General features: G+C 46.6%; 1 protein-coding gene across 1 annotated transcript in view; it reads left to right on the forward strand.

Moving 5' to 3' along the window:
- Positions 1–11263, forward strand: part of MTHFS (methenyltetrahydrofolate synthetase) — an 83755-nt gene extending 72492 nt beyond the window's left edge. The window contains exon 4 of the transcript XR_014504604.1: positions 10937–11263. The gene's annotated coding sequence lies outside the window, so the exon portion shown is untranslated. The remainder of the gene's footprint in view (positions 1–10936) is intronic.
- Positions 11264–14596: the final 3333 nt, after the last annotated feature.

Consider the following 14596-nt stretch of genomic DNA (forward strand, 5'->3'; position numbering starts at 1 on the left):
TACTTGCACTGGTGTGCTTTCGAATTGCTAGGTTGGCAGAAGCTGGGACAGAGCAACGGGAGCTCACTCCGTCGTGAGGATTCAAACCGCCGACCTTCTGATCGACAGGCCCAAGAGGCTCGGTGGTTTAGACCACAGTGCCACCAATGCCTGCAGAAATACACACAGCCTACACAGAAATATGTGATAGTGTTGGCGGATCGAAATGGAGAACTATATGCCCAACAAGAGCAGACACAGGACGCATCAAAACGACGAGGGGAGAGCTGTCAATTTGGCACAGCGACCCCTTTGGCCTTAGCCCAAGTCGAAACGATCCATTCTGCAGCCTTATTTTTATTGCTTGCTTTGAAGAGCTGACGTGCTTCCTAAATGAATATATATATATATATATATATTTGCTTTCGTAGATTTTCACGGGTACAGGAATGCAGGTTTTGGTGTCCTCGGGTGTCTTCCCGTGTAAAAGTTGGGGTGTCTAGGCGACGTTTCGACGAGGTCTCACTCGTCATCTTCAGGCTGGTGCTTTCGGCTTCTTGTTACTGGAACAGAGCAGGATCTCAGTGTTTGAGTTCCTATAAATACTGTTGAGGAGGTGTGGTGTATAGCCTCCAATGTTCTGGGCAGAGAGGAGGTTCTCAGGCTGGTGTGCCTTTTCTTCTTTTGTTCCTTAATTACTTGAGGGATATCTTGAGTGATTTCTTGAGTGATTTCCTGAATCCCACTTAGGTGGGTCATTAGGTGTGGATTAGTTGCTAAAGCCTTCGTGTCTTGAACTCTTGAACTTTGTGAAGAGTTTTTCTGAGAAGATGGCTGTACTGCACTTGGTTGTGCTCTGGCTTGGCTTCGTGTATAGGGGCGAGCTGTGGTTTTGTGGCCTGTGCCAGCCAGATCTGTGTAGGGATTGCAGGGGGGTGCAGCATCCGGAGGTGCCACCCTGGTTTGGCTACTGGATGGTGTCTGTAATTTATCTGTGGAAGCCTTGACAGCCATTCAAAACAAATACAATCCCCCCGAATACATCTTGGACCTGACCAACCACTGCCTAACCAACACGTACTTCATCCACAATGGACAAAGATACAAACAGATAGAAGGAGCACCTATGGGATCACCCCTCTCACCGGTCATCGCTAACCTGTACATGGAACACTTTGAAACCAATGCTTTAGACAAGTCAGAACACAAACCCAAACTTTGGCTCAGATATGTTGACGACACCTTTGTAATTTGGCCACACGGGAAGGAAAAACTGGATAGCTTCCTCACACATCTCAACAGCCTACACCCCAAAATACAATTCACTATGGAAATAGAAACCAACAACCAACTTCCCTTCCTTGACGTCCTAATCTACAAAAAACCTGATGGCTCCCTAGGACACACTATCTACCGGAAAAAAACACACACCAACCGCTACTTACATGCACAATCACACCACCACCCTGCACAAATAAACTCCGTAGCCAAGACTCTCATCTCCAGAACCAAACGCCTGGCTGACGAAGACCACTTGACAACTGAGTTACAGAATCTCTCAAATGTGTTAATTGCCAATGGATACCAGCAAAACAGGGTTACGAAGCTAATCCAAAAAGAAACACCCCCCAAAAACCAAGACACAGAAGAAAACAATGGCATAGCCCTCCTTCCTTATATCAAGGGCACTACAGATAAAATTAGCAAAATCCTCCATAAACACAATATCAAAACAGCCTTTTGCACCAACCAAAAAATAGCCAATATCCTCAGAAACCCCAAGGATAAAATTCAGTTGGAAAACCAAGGGGTCTATGAAATACCCTGCAAAGTCTGCCCAGCCACGTACATTGGACAAACAAACAGACGAATAAATGCACGGATCGCAGAACACAAGAATGCCGTCAAAAAAGAAGAAAAAACTTCCTCTCTTTTCCAACACATGAAAGAAACAGGACACGAAATTAATTTTGCAGATTCCAAATTGCTCTTTAACATGGAACATCACCACAAGAGAATAATCATGGAAGCCATCGAGATAGAGAAACACCCTCACAACATGAACAAGCGTGACGACACATCCCGCTTGCCAGACATCTGGAAATTAGCCCTCCCCACAAAATCTGACACCAGATCCAGAGGCACACAGAACGCCATCACCAATCAACCACACCAGACCCAAACCCAGACCCTCTCCACAGATAAATTACAGACACCATCCAGTAGCCAAACCAGGGTGGCACCTCCGGATGCTGCACCCCCCTGCAATCCCTACACAGATCTGGCTGGCACAGGCCACAAAACCACAGCTCGCCCCTATACACGAAGCCAAGCCAGAGCACAACCAAGTGCAGTACAGCCATCTTCTCAGAAAAACTCTTCACAAAGTTCAAGAGTTCAAGACACGAAGGCTTTAGCAACTAATCCACACCTAATGACCCACCTAAGTGGGATTCAGGAAATCACTCAAGAAATCACTCAAGATATCCCTCAAGTAATTAAGGAACAAAAGAAGAAAAGGCACACCAGCCTGAGAACCTCCTCTCTGCCCAGAACATTGGAGGCTATACACCACACCTCCTCAACAGTATTTATAGGAACTCAAACACTGAGATCCTGCTCTGTTCCAGTAACAAGAAGCCGAAAGCACCAGCCTGAAGATGACGAGTGAGACCTCGTCGAAACGTCGCCTAGACACCCCAACTTTTACACGGGAAGACACCCGAGGACACCAAAACCTGCATATATATATATATATATATATATGGATTTGTAGGCAGGGCAGGTTTTCAAATTAGATCCTGGAACTAATAAACTGCTATTGTCTCATAATTATATCTGACGTGATGCACTCCTCCCTTTTCCGGGAGGGGGGGAACTGGTGCTGCATCAAAAGCCAAAAGCAATGGGAAGGCACTGAATTAGCTCTTATCCTCCTGCCAGCAGATGCCAATCAGCCTTCCGTGTGCCACACGCCACTGCGGTTGTTGTCTTCGTCTCTTGCGCAAATAGCAGAGGTTGGAGATAAAGAGGCTTGCGTGAGATGTGGACTGTGGATATCTCCCTCTCTTGATGAGAGCTAGTCGCTTTCATTTCCTGCCACACTGGCAAGGGCACAGGCTCAGGGCTGTTCATGCCAGGGAAGAGGCAGGGATTTGATTCAGTTGGCAGCAAAAGGCGAACCTTCCTAATTCTCAGCTCCCGAAATCATATGTGGACCGAAACAGAGCCATCCGTTGAAACCTGTGCGTCTCGGAATTTTGCAAGACACTTCTCCAAGTTCAGTGTGCATAAATACGTATACGGCATATGAAAATGTGTCATATTAAAGTAGGGAAGGTTGCTTTTCAAAAATATGTATATTAGTATGATTTACATGTATATGGTTGTATTCAACTAAGCACTGTTGAACCTGTTAGTGGTGTCAATTAACTTCAATGGGTCTACTCTGAGTAGGACTGGTATGGAATACTACCCCTATCCCGCTCTTCCTCTCAAAGGTTTTTAATGTTTGATGTTTTATTGTATTTATAATATTTTGTTGGAAGCGGCCCAGAGTAGCTGGGGAAACGCAGCCAGATGGGCGGGATATAAATAATAAATTGTTATTGTTATTAGGTACTTAGGATGGCAGATACAAAAATGTTAAAGCAATACAATTAAAAACACACATTTGAAACGTATGGGTAGACAGGAATGTTTGTTTTAATTTTTGTGAGCGGGAGGAAAGTTGGAATGTAAGTCAGTAAACAAACTAACAAAAAAATTTACAATTTTAAATTCTCCCTGAAAGTTAATAATAAGAGGGGCAGCTGCACCTCACTAGGGAAGGCATTCCAGAAATTTTGAAGTTGCATGCAAAAAACATGTATATTTCATTTGGAAGGGAACATGAAGGTCGTTTTGCCACAGAATGTGCCGGACATGAATTTGCAAAATCTACCTTGGCCAAGGTGTGCTCTGAACGTCTTGCCTTTGGAATTATCATTCAAAACTGATGTTTTCAAAAGGTGGCAAATTAATTGAATTCCAAATCTTTGCCTCCTCTTTCTCTCTCATTCTTATTGTTTCAGCACTAATTTAGATAAATGAAGCTGAGCTTTGCTTTCCAATCATGCAGGAAATTGAAGCTTAACATTCACGCAAGGGCACCTGAACGATACCAGGATGGAATGGGATGTAGACTAACCCCCTTTTCTCCACTAACTTTGAATAGCGGACCTGCCTGACCTCTCACAGTGTGCTATCGAAAGGTTCAAAAGGGAGCTACATCTGAAATAATAATAATAATAATAATAATAATAATAATAATAATAATAATAATAATAATAATAATAATTTATTTATACCCCGCCCATCTGGCTGGGTTTCTCCAGCCACTCTGGGCAGCTTCCTACATAATATTAAAATACAATAGTCTATTAAACATTAAAAGCTTCCCAGAGACCAGGGAGAAGAGACGGTGAAGGAAGACTGGAGGAAGTTCAAAGACTATTTACAGAAACACTATAAGATAATGAATGTTTGATGACACCAGATTGAACCTAAAAGATTATTAGCATAAAAATTTAAGGATTAAGAAAGATTAATGTTTTAAGATATATGGAAATGAATTATATTAAGACACTAAGATTATGTTAAAATCAAGATAAGCCAGAGGGAAGGAATTTACTGTCAGAATATAAGATCTGGAATACAGAGTGGGAAGGATTGGGGAAGTCGCAGACCCAGGTTAATGTTAAAAAATGCAAGGACACAATGATTGATTTTAACTTTTTCTTTATTTTCCCCTCTATATTTTCTTTTACATATTTGTTGTTGTATTGTTTGTATGTATTGCTTTTGTCTTTCTTTTTGTATTTGTCTATTTGTATTGTGTGTTTATTGATTGTAAAACTAATAAAATATTATTTAATAATAATAATAAAAAAATAAACATTGAAAGCTTCCCTAAACAGGGCTGCCTTCAGATGTCTTCTAAAAGTCTGGTAGTTGTTTTTCTCTTTGACATCTGGTGGGAGGGCATTCCACAGGGCAGGTGCCACTACCAAGAAGGCCCTCTGCTTGGTTCCCTGCAACTTGGCTTCTTGCAGTGAGGGAACCACCAGAAGGCCCTCGACGCTGGACCTCAGTGTCTGGGCAGAACGATGGGGGTGGAGGCGCTCCTTCAGGTATACTGGACCGAGGCCGTTTAGGGCTTTAAAGGTCAGCACCAACACTTTGAATTGTGCTCGGAAACGTACTGGGAGCCAGTGTAGGTCTTTCAAGACCGGTGTTATGTAGTCTCGGCGGCCACTCCCAGTCACCAGTCTAGCTGCCACATTCTGGATTAGTTGTGGTTTCCGGGTCACCTTCAAAGGTAGCCCCACATTGCAGTAGTGCATTGCAGTAGTCCACGCGAGAGATAACTAGAGCATGCACCACTCTGGCAAGACAGTCCATGGGCAGATAGGGTCTCAGCCTGTGTACCAGATGGAGCTGATAAACAGCTGCCTTGGACACAGAATTGACCTGCGCCTCCATAGACAGCTGTGAATCCAGAATGACTCCCAGGCTGCGCACCTGGTCCTTCAGGAGCACAGTTAACCCATTCAGGACTAGGGAGTCCTCCACACCTGCCCGCTTCCTGTCCCGAAAAAGCAGTACTTCTGTCTTGTCAGGATTCAACCTCAATCTGTTAGCCGCCATCCATCCTCCAACTGCCTCTTTGAGAAACACAGATCTCAAATGCTTCCTGTGAAAGTTGGACTTTTGGCTGCTAATGACCTCCATAGCCAATGCCTGGTCAACTACTTTAGCCAAAACATGGAAAATTGGGCACTGACATATAATTACCAAGATCTAAGTGAACATGGAAGCCATCTCCTCTCCCCGCAAAAGACATTGTCATTATGTCCTTCAGGAGCAGATGGAACTGTATAATCTCTCAATGAGATGTGGATTATCTTTTTTAAAAAATTCCTCATTTTCTCCTATCTTACTGGAAGCAGCCATGAAAAGCAGGATGCTAGCATGCATACGAAAAGAATCAAGTACACTGTCCATATTCTCAGATGTCAATAATTTCAGCCCATCCAATATAGAGTAATATAGAATATTGATTCTATTACTCTTGGATAGAGTAATAGAATCAATATTAGTATACATGTGAGAAATAATTTATCCCCTTGATTATTTTGCTTGCCCTGAACCTCCAAACTAGCCTCCTGCCCTCAGGATTGTTGTTCCACCACCATTGTTTGAAGTCAGTGCTTTTTTCCTGGGGGGACACAGGGGTGCGCATACCCCTAAACATTTTGTGAATCTAAGTTTGGCCTCATTGAGGGGCAGTATTTCAATATGAGGAGGAAAAATGAGAGTACCCCTAAACATTATTATTAATTTTTTATAGAATAAAAGCACCGTTGGAAATAAAATTCAACTGCCAGTTCTGTCAGATTCTGTACCTTGGTTCTTGGATGGAATCGTTCCAGAAGTTCATTCGACTTCTGAAAACATTCAAAAACCAAGGCGCCACTTTCGATTGGCTACAGGAGCTTCCTGCACTCAATTGGAAGCTGCAGAAGTCACGTCGGACATTTGGCTTCCAAAAAACGTTTGCAAACCAGAACACTCACTTCCGGGTTTTCATTGTTTGGGAGCCTAAACGTTTTAAGTTGCAAGGCATTCCAGAACCAAGGTATGACTGTAGAATGAAGCACTTTCCCTTCACTTCAGGTGGCAAAATGTCCTGGAGTCTCTTGATCTATAACAAAATGGCTTCTGCCCAGGGAAGAATGAGATTGTTTTAAATACCCAGGTAGACGTGGGTGGTGCTGTGGGTTAAACCACAGAGCCTAGGACTTGCCAATCAGAAGGTCGGCGGTTTGAATCCCTGTGACGGGGTGAGTTCCTGTTGCTCGGTCCCTGCTCCTGCCAACCTAGCAGTTCGAAAGCACGCCAAAGTGCAAGTAAATAAATACGTACTGCTCCAGTGGGAAGGTAAACGCCGTTTCCATGCACCTCTCTGGTTCACCAGAAGCGGCTTAGTCATGCTGGCCACATGACCCGGAAGTTGTATGCCGGCTCCCTCGGCCAATAAAGCGAGATGAGTACCACAACCCCAGAATCAGCCACAACTGGACCTAATGGTCAGGGGCCCCTTTACCTTTAGACAACTAGAGCAATCTGCTTATTTGAAGGTCTGCTTGCACCATTGTGGATTTGCCCCTGACTTAGACTGCAGGCCACACTTGGTTAATGGGAACTAAGCATTCTTTGTGGCGTATTTCCCTCCTCGGGGATGTATTGTTGACCCCATCAGTCATGGCCTTCAAAAGGGCTTTGAAGGATTATCTGTTTCATGTCTTCAAACTAACATGATTTCATTGGCTATATTTTGTTGTATTGATCCAAGTTCGCCTTGAGATCCTTCAGGTGGAAGATGATTAATACATAAATGAATATCAACCACAGTTTTCCTTCTCGTCTTTCCTTCAGCTGTTCTGAAACAGCTACATATTTCCTACATTTCCTATAAATGAATGCAGGGCTGCCGCCTTGCCCCTGCGATTGAGGGGGCTCAGGGCCACACGACATCAGCATGCCATGCGTGCATGCTCCACGGTGTGCTGACATCACTTGCACATGCTGCAGAAAGTGCTGTCATGTCATGTGGATGTTCCATGGCTTGAGCATATGACGTGAGCACACCCTGTGCTGTTGTCAGGATGCTGTCAGCAGCTCCTGGTTGGTTGCCCAGGAAAGTATAAAGACAAGGAAAAGTTTCTTACAGTCATTTCTTATTTCAAACATTACAGAGAGAGGCTCTAGAAGCCAGCCTCTTGGATAATGGCATTGTCCCGAGTGAATCTCCACCCCCGTCTCTTCCACTTCCTTGTTCATCATCATCATCATCATCATCATCATCATCATCATCATCTCCTCTATGGGTGCTGCTAAGTGCCCTCTGTCTTCGAGTTCTTTGCTCTCCTTCTTTTAAGGCTCTCTGGGTTCTGGGAGATGGTGGGTCTGATATGCTTTCTAATGACAAGGTGTCAGGAACGTGCACCCCCCCCCCCCAGAGCGCAGCGGAAGAGTCAGCCTCAGAAATTGAGCTGAGCGAGCAAGGGGGCGACGGCAGATGAGAGCTGTCTGTCAGAGTTGAGAGAGGACAGCCCGGCCCTCCTCCTTCCCAGGGAAGACACAGTCAACTGCCAAGGAGAGGAAGAGTTGGAAGTTGGCCAAAGCATTGCCAGGCAACCAGCAGAGAAGCCAGAGTCGGAGGCTGTGTCTTCTGGGGAGACAGGAAAAGCTTAGAGAACAACAGAAGGGAAGGAGAAGAAAGGTGGAATTTTGGCGTTCTTCCTGTTGGGGGAGGGACAATGAGTCAGACTGAGCAACTACTGTTAATGAGAGCATGTGGAATGCCATGCTCTGGATGTGTTTTTCTTGTAAATAAACTTACATAAAACTGACGGAGAGTCCTTGCTGTTTATCAGGCTGCCAGAGATAATTATACAACGTGTTAGCCAGTTGCTGTTCCGCCTTTGTCTGCTCCTCCTCTCCCATTATCTCCCAACTTTCCCCCTTCATCTTCCTCTGAGCTGTGACCTCCTGCAACACACTGTTGTAAATCTATACTGTCTTCCTCTTCCTCCTCCCTGGAAGGGTCAGGGTGGGGAGGCGGTCTCCACCATTCCTCCTTCTGTGCCCAGTCCTTGACATCACCCCCCTCTCCAGTGTCCTCCACTGCCCAGTCCCTGACAGGTGTGCAAGTGCAGCCAACACAGATCTTTGGTGGGCCCTGGCCCTTTCATCAGAAATATTGAAGGGTTGTGACCTCCCTGCCCGCCAAGCTCAGTGCCTACGAATGAATGTATGGACATACCACCTCTAAACTTGAGGTCCAGCTGTTTACTCACAAGCTTCCTCTTCCCTGATGCTGCTGAACCAGCACCCTCGTCCCTAAGCTGTCACCAGTGTGGTCTGCTTGACAGTTCTCGGTACCTTTTTGCATGTTGTGGAGACACCACAGATCTGAGATGAATAACAAATCGCCTTTCTGAGGCAAATTAATATCTTGTCATCTCAACAGATGCCTTAGGGAGCATCTATTTCCCTCACCCCCCTCCCCACCCCTGAAAGTCTGAATGGCGATATTTCATGACAGGATTCTGAGAAGGCAAGTCAAGAGCTGCTGTTAACACTTCTGTATCTCAGTAGCAAGGGCGGGTGTGGGGGCAAGCAGGGGTTGACCCGTAGCTAGGGATGGAGGAGAAATTCAAACCAGTTTGCATTTAGAAGGCAAATCAACTGAACCCACACTTCCCGAAACGGCATGAAAACTGAAACACAGCCACCCTCAAAATCCACACTTCTCTGAGTTTGGTAATGCAGTTCTCGAGTGCTCTGTACAAAAATGCATATGCTGCACATTGCCCAGAAATGAGCAGTAGACTCGCCCGACGTTCAGCTATATTTCTGGAATTTAATGGTTAGGGAGATGAGAGGAAAATCGAATAAACTGCTCCATAACATGCATGCAGCTGGCGCTGTGGGTTAAACCACAGAGCCTAGGACTTGCCGATCAGAAGGTCGGCGGTTTGAATCCCCGCGACGGGGTGAGCTCCCATTGCTCAGTCCCTGCTCCTGCCAACCTAGCAGTTCAAAAGAACGCCAAAGTGCAAGTAGATAAATAGGTACCGCTCTGGCGGGAAGGTAAACGGCGTTTCCATGCGCTGCTCTGGTTTGCCAGAAGCGGCTTAGTCATGCTGGCCACATGACACGGAAGCTGTATGCCGGGTCCTCGGCCAATAAAGCAAGATGAGCGCCACAACCCCAGAGTCGGCCACGACTGGACTTAATAGTCAGGGGTCCCTTTACATTTTTAAACACAGCCTAACTCTAGTTTTGTCACCGTCCTCCTTGCTGAGTTGAACAAGGGAGACTGAGGAGGAGGAAGCTGAAAAGCAGTGCCATCCCCTGGGCTGTTTGCAAGAAGGAAAGTGGGCTGAGGGAGAACTGAGATAGGTGGAGCCGTGTCCCCATTTACCCATATGGGCCAGCCTCCATTGTGTAAGTTGTGAATACATCCAAATCTGCATCTAATGTTCTCTATATTTGTATACCTGATGTTCTGTATACTTCTCACATTTAGTTTGCCAGCATTTCTCCCTAGGGGAAGGCACACCTCCAGTTTGCTTTATTCCATTCCATAGGATGTCACTCCAAAGCCCTTGGGCCCTTACCCAATGTCCTTTGCAGCTCCTAACATTGCATCCCTGCCTCGCCAAACACAAGCCAAATTCTTTCCAGGATGCAGATGCTGCAAATGAAAGACTGACACCTTGATGCACCAGTAAACCCGTGTTCCTACTGCTTGCATTTAAATTAGCCCATGCGTCCTTTGGGCTAGCTTGTGGAAAGTCTGCATTCGACACATATGGGGAAGGGTGGGCTTATGCTGCAGCCCTGTCTCCCAAATATAGGAGATGGGAATTGACTTTCCGACAGCAGCTCTCCTATGGCTGGGTTCCACAGCCTGAGCAGGCAAGCTTTGGAAGGACGAAGTCAGCTAACATCTGCTGTTCTGGAGGGGGCATTTCAGCTCATGTGCTCTCAGACAGTTATGGCTCTGAGCGGCAAGCTGCTGATGCTCTCAAACGGCATTTATGGGCAGAACATGGAAAGGAGAATAACATCATTTGCCGTCAACAGCAGCAGCACCAGGAGCTCTCATAATACAGAGATGACTGCAATGAAAACATTTGGCTTCATTCGCCCCACGATTAAAACGTTGTTTTCACTAGCGCATGGGGAGGTAATACGGTCCCTGCTTATAGCTCTACATCTGGGCTTACTCACATGAATTCACAGGGAAATAAGAAGCTGCCTTATACCATCAGGTCAATGGCCTCTCAAGCTCAGGACTGTCTACTCTGATTGGCAGCAGCACTGCAGTGTTTCAGAGAGGGAGTCTTTGCGTGGTGAGTTCCCGCTTCCCCCCATCGGAAAGAAAGACACGTGACACATCATTTTAGGTTAATGGGCGAAAATTGGCCACAACTTTATTGGTTACAGGAATGAGCGGTATTGGCTTAAGCATTGGTCCTATCGACTATCCGGCTTCAGCCTGTTTGCTTGAAGACCGGGAAGGGTTAACCGCCAGTAGGTTAACCCTACTGATGCACATCAACTAGGAGCTCCCCCGGGGTCACCGCTTGGGGGCGTGCCTTAGGCCCACACCTCCATAGGCTTCAGACAGGGCAATGCCCTCCAGAATCCTTTACCGGACTACCCTTCGGTATGGGGGAAGGCGACGGCACTTCCTCTCCCCCTCATCTACATAACAAAACCCTTACCAATGCCTAAACGCCAATGCTGCGGAATTGTGATGATTTGCCATGAGGTAGGCGATAAACCAAATGGCTGGAGCCAATTTGCCAATTGGGAAAAATTCCTACCAGGCCCCTTGACGGCGACCAACCAAAGTCCATAGCAATGTCAGAGAGCCTGACCTAAAGGGTGGGAGGGATGGGAAACTGGATCAGCTGGAGTGATGAAAGAGGAAAATCCTCATCCGCGCCGGCCCTAAATAGTGCAGGCCACGCCTCCCGAGGCAGCCGATTGGCTGGCAAGGGAGATGACACGGCCGAGGATTCCCTCAATCTCGTGGGGGCTGTGAGCTAGCCCCTGCGCACTTGGGGGAGGGCGTGAAGCCCACAACCCCACCTCCTTTCCAGCTCGGAAGTGACTTTCCCATGAATTGAATCTGGGACCTTCTGCTTGCAAAACAGTTGTTGTACCACCGAGCTTACAACCCTCTCTGGAGCTTACTGGCAGAGCAGAGTTTCCAAATATGGGATTGCTAATTCCCCCCACATGCTGCCTTTTCATGCAAGGAAGCATCCCTCATTGCACACGACGGGAAATGTTCAGACATGCACACACACACCCATTCTGCCCACATGCAGTCTCAAATGGTAGTGCCTAGGCAGGCCTGGCCAATGTGCCTTTTCTGAATCAATGATGCCAAGAAGAAGAGGTGGGGCAGGCAGAGAACACAAGCATACGAGAACAAAGGAAGAGCCCTGCTGGATCAGGCCAATGGCCCATTTAGTCCAGCATCCTGTTCTCACAGTGGCCAACCAGATGCCTACGGGAAGCCTGCAAGGAGGCAGTGGTGGATTTGGGGCTTAAAAATTCCAGTGGCGCCTTGTGCATTGCCAACTGTGGCGATCACACAGGGTCCCCGGACGTTTCACCATCTATTGATCCCTGTGCCATCACTTTATTTCTCATTGCCACCACCCAGGCCCTACCTGCGACAATACTGAGTCCAGTCAGGGTTAAATTGGAACATAAACTTCTGTTTATTTATTGCAGTTTAACAAGCGTGTCGTTTCATAAACAGTATTGATCAATTACATTCATGGGGTGCCTATCCAGACCTATAACTTCCGCTACCTGCTCTCACTCACTAAAATACCTCTCCGATATTTACTTGTCTGCCTAGCCCCTAACTGTTCCTGACTCAGCCTATTTCACTACACTAACTCAACCTACCCACAACTCTAGCCCAATTCACTCCAACTCCAACCAACTACCCAACTCCCAACAAACTCCTCCCTTCGCCCCTCGCAGAGCTGGTTTTATAGTCCCACTGACTCCACCCCCCTGGGTCCTGACTGGGCAACCTGTTTAACTATTTCACCTCCAGCACTCTCTCATATGTTAACGACACACCAACATCTGGCACCCCCTCCATTCTCACCTTCCATTTTTCGTCATTGTTCCAGCACCCCCTACAGCATCCTCTTGACTCGGTGCCCAGTGAGCAAGTGCACGAGCTTGCCTCTGCGACTGAGGGGGCTGGGGCCGTTGGGATACTGCCAGGGAGACGAAGCCATCAGGCAGGCCTTCACGTCGTCTCCGGATGATCTCCCGGCCTCCCGTTGGAACAGTATCAGTCAATTAGCTACCCGAGCCTCAGACACATTCCAAGACTTGTGCACACCCTTTCTGCAGGGTTTCCACAATGGAAGATTCAGCCAGGAGAGCATATTTACAGCTTTATTCAACGTAGATCAGAACAAAGGAAAAACATGACTGCTTGCATCCATGTTCAGGAAAACAGCCAGAACAAAAGCTATATACAAAACGGAAACTCCCAGTGAGCAGGAAGTAAACAGGCATGTGACACACAACAATCATGCCTGACTCTTTTAAGGTGGAACGGAACTATATCCTAACAGGGGCCACGCCATGTGTGCACGCCATGTGGGGCATGCCATGTCATGCACATGTTGTGCGGTACGCATGAGCGATGTGAGCATGCTGACCATGCATAGCTGCTGCAGAATTTTGAGGGGCTTGGTCCCCTGCTTGAAAATTTTGGGGTTCCCGTGACCCCCAGCTGCCTAGTTGACAGCACCCGTAGTAGTAGTAGTAGTAGTAGTAGTAATAATAATAATAATAATAATAATAATAATAATAATAATAATAATAATAATAATTTATTTCTATCCCGCCCTCCCCAGCCGAAGCCAGGCTCAGAGCGGCTAACAACAATAAAAGCCACACAATTTACATAAAATCACAATCAATTGATTGAAATGCATTCTAAAACCAATTCAAAGTCAAATTAATGGCAACCATTGGGCTAGAGTTCTGTGAGGCTTACCAAAGGAGGAGGTCAGACTGTGCCTTGGCCAAAGGCCTGGTGGAACAGCTCTGTCCTGCAGGCCCTGCAATGAGGGTGAATCGATCACATCCCCCTATATCTGCCTCTGTAGCAGGACCCCAGCACAAGAGCACTTTTCCCGCTTGCGATTCGCAGCACCTGGCATTCAGAGACGCCCTGCCTCTAGCAGTAGAGGCAGTGGAAGAGCAATGATGAACATAAGAGCATGACGAGAGCCTACTGGACCAGGCCAATGGCCCATCTAGTCCACCATGCTGTTCTCACAGTGGCCCACCAGCTGCCTGTGGGAAACCTGCAAGCAGGAACCTGAGCACACAAGACCTCTCCCCTGCTGTGGTTTGCAGGAACTGGGTTCCTGAAGCGTTGCTAAAGGATGAGCGCCAAAGGATGGGCAATTAAGGATGGGCTGTGCCTGCAACTCTGGATCTTTGTTTGTTTTTGTCTCCTCTTGTTCAGAATCCTGTGTGTTTGTAGCAAGGCAGAGGGCGAAATCAGGTGACGGATTATTCAGGCACCTCCTCATGTGCTCACACTTGGCTAGGCCTTGTGAATTTCACCTTGGCCCTCTCGTCTGTTGCTCACACATTATGGATGATCAGCAGATTGCCAGAGCACCAGGGGAATGGCGTGTGTGTGTGTTTATGCTGTGCTCTGTGGGCTTCCTTTGATCCACAGTACAGCTTTTATAATTACCTGGCCTCTTAGATGCAATCTTTTATATTCATTTTCTCACTTAAGAAAAGGGGGGGGGGGGAGGAAGAAGAAGGTCACTGGCCAGAGAATGGGATGAGGGATAATGTTTATTCAGTTCACATTTAAAGGCAAATTCACCTAATTTGCAATTTCCATAACAATAGGCAGACCAAAACATCTTTCAAAATGTACATTTATCTGAATTTTGCAGTGTAGTTCTTGAGCCAAGTAATGTGTACA

This window comes from Podarcis tiliguerta (genome assembly GCF_965153285.1).
Source record: "Podarcis tiliguerta genome assembly, chromosome: 14".
NCBI classification, from domain to species: domain Eukaryota; kingdom Metazoa; phylum Chordata; class Lepidosauria; order Squamata; family Lacertidae; genus Podarcis; species Podarcis tiliguerta.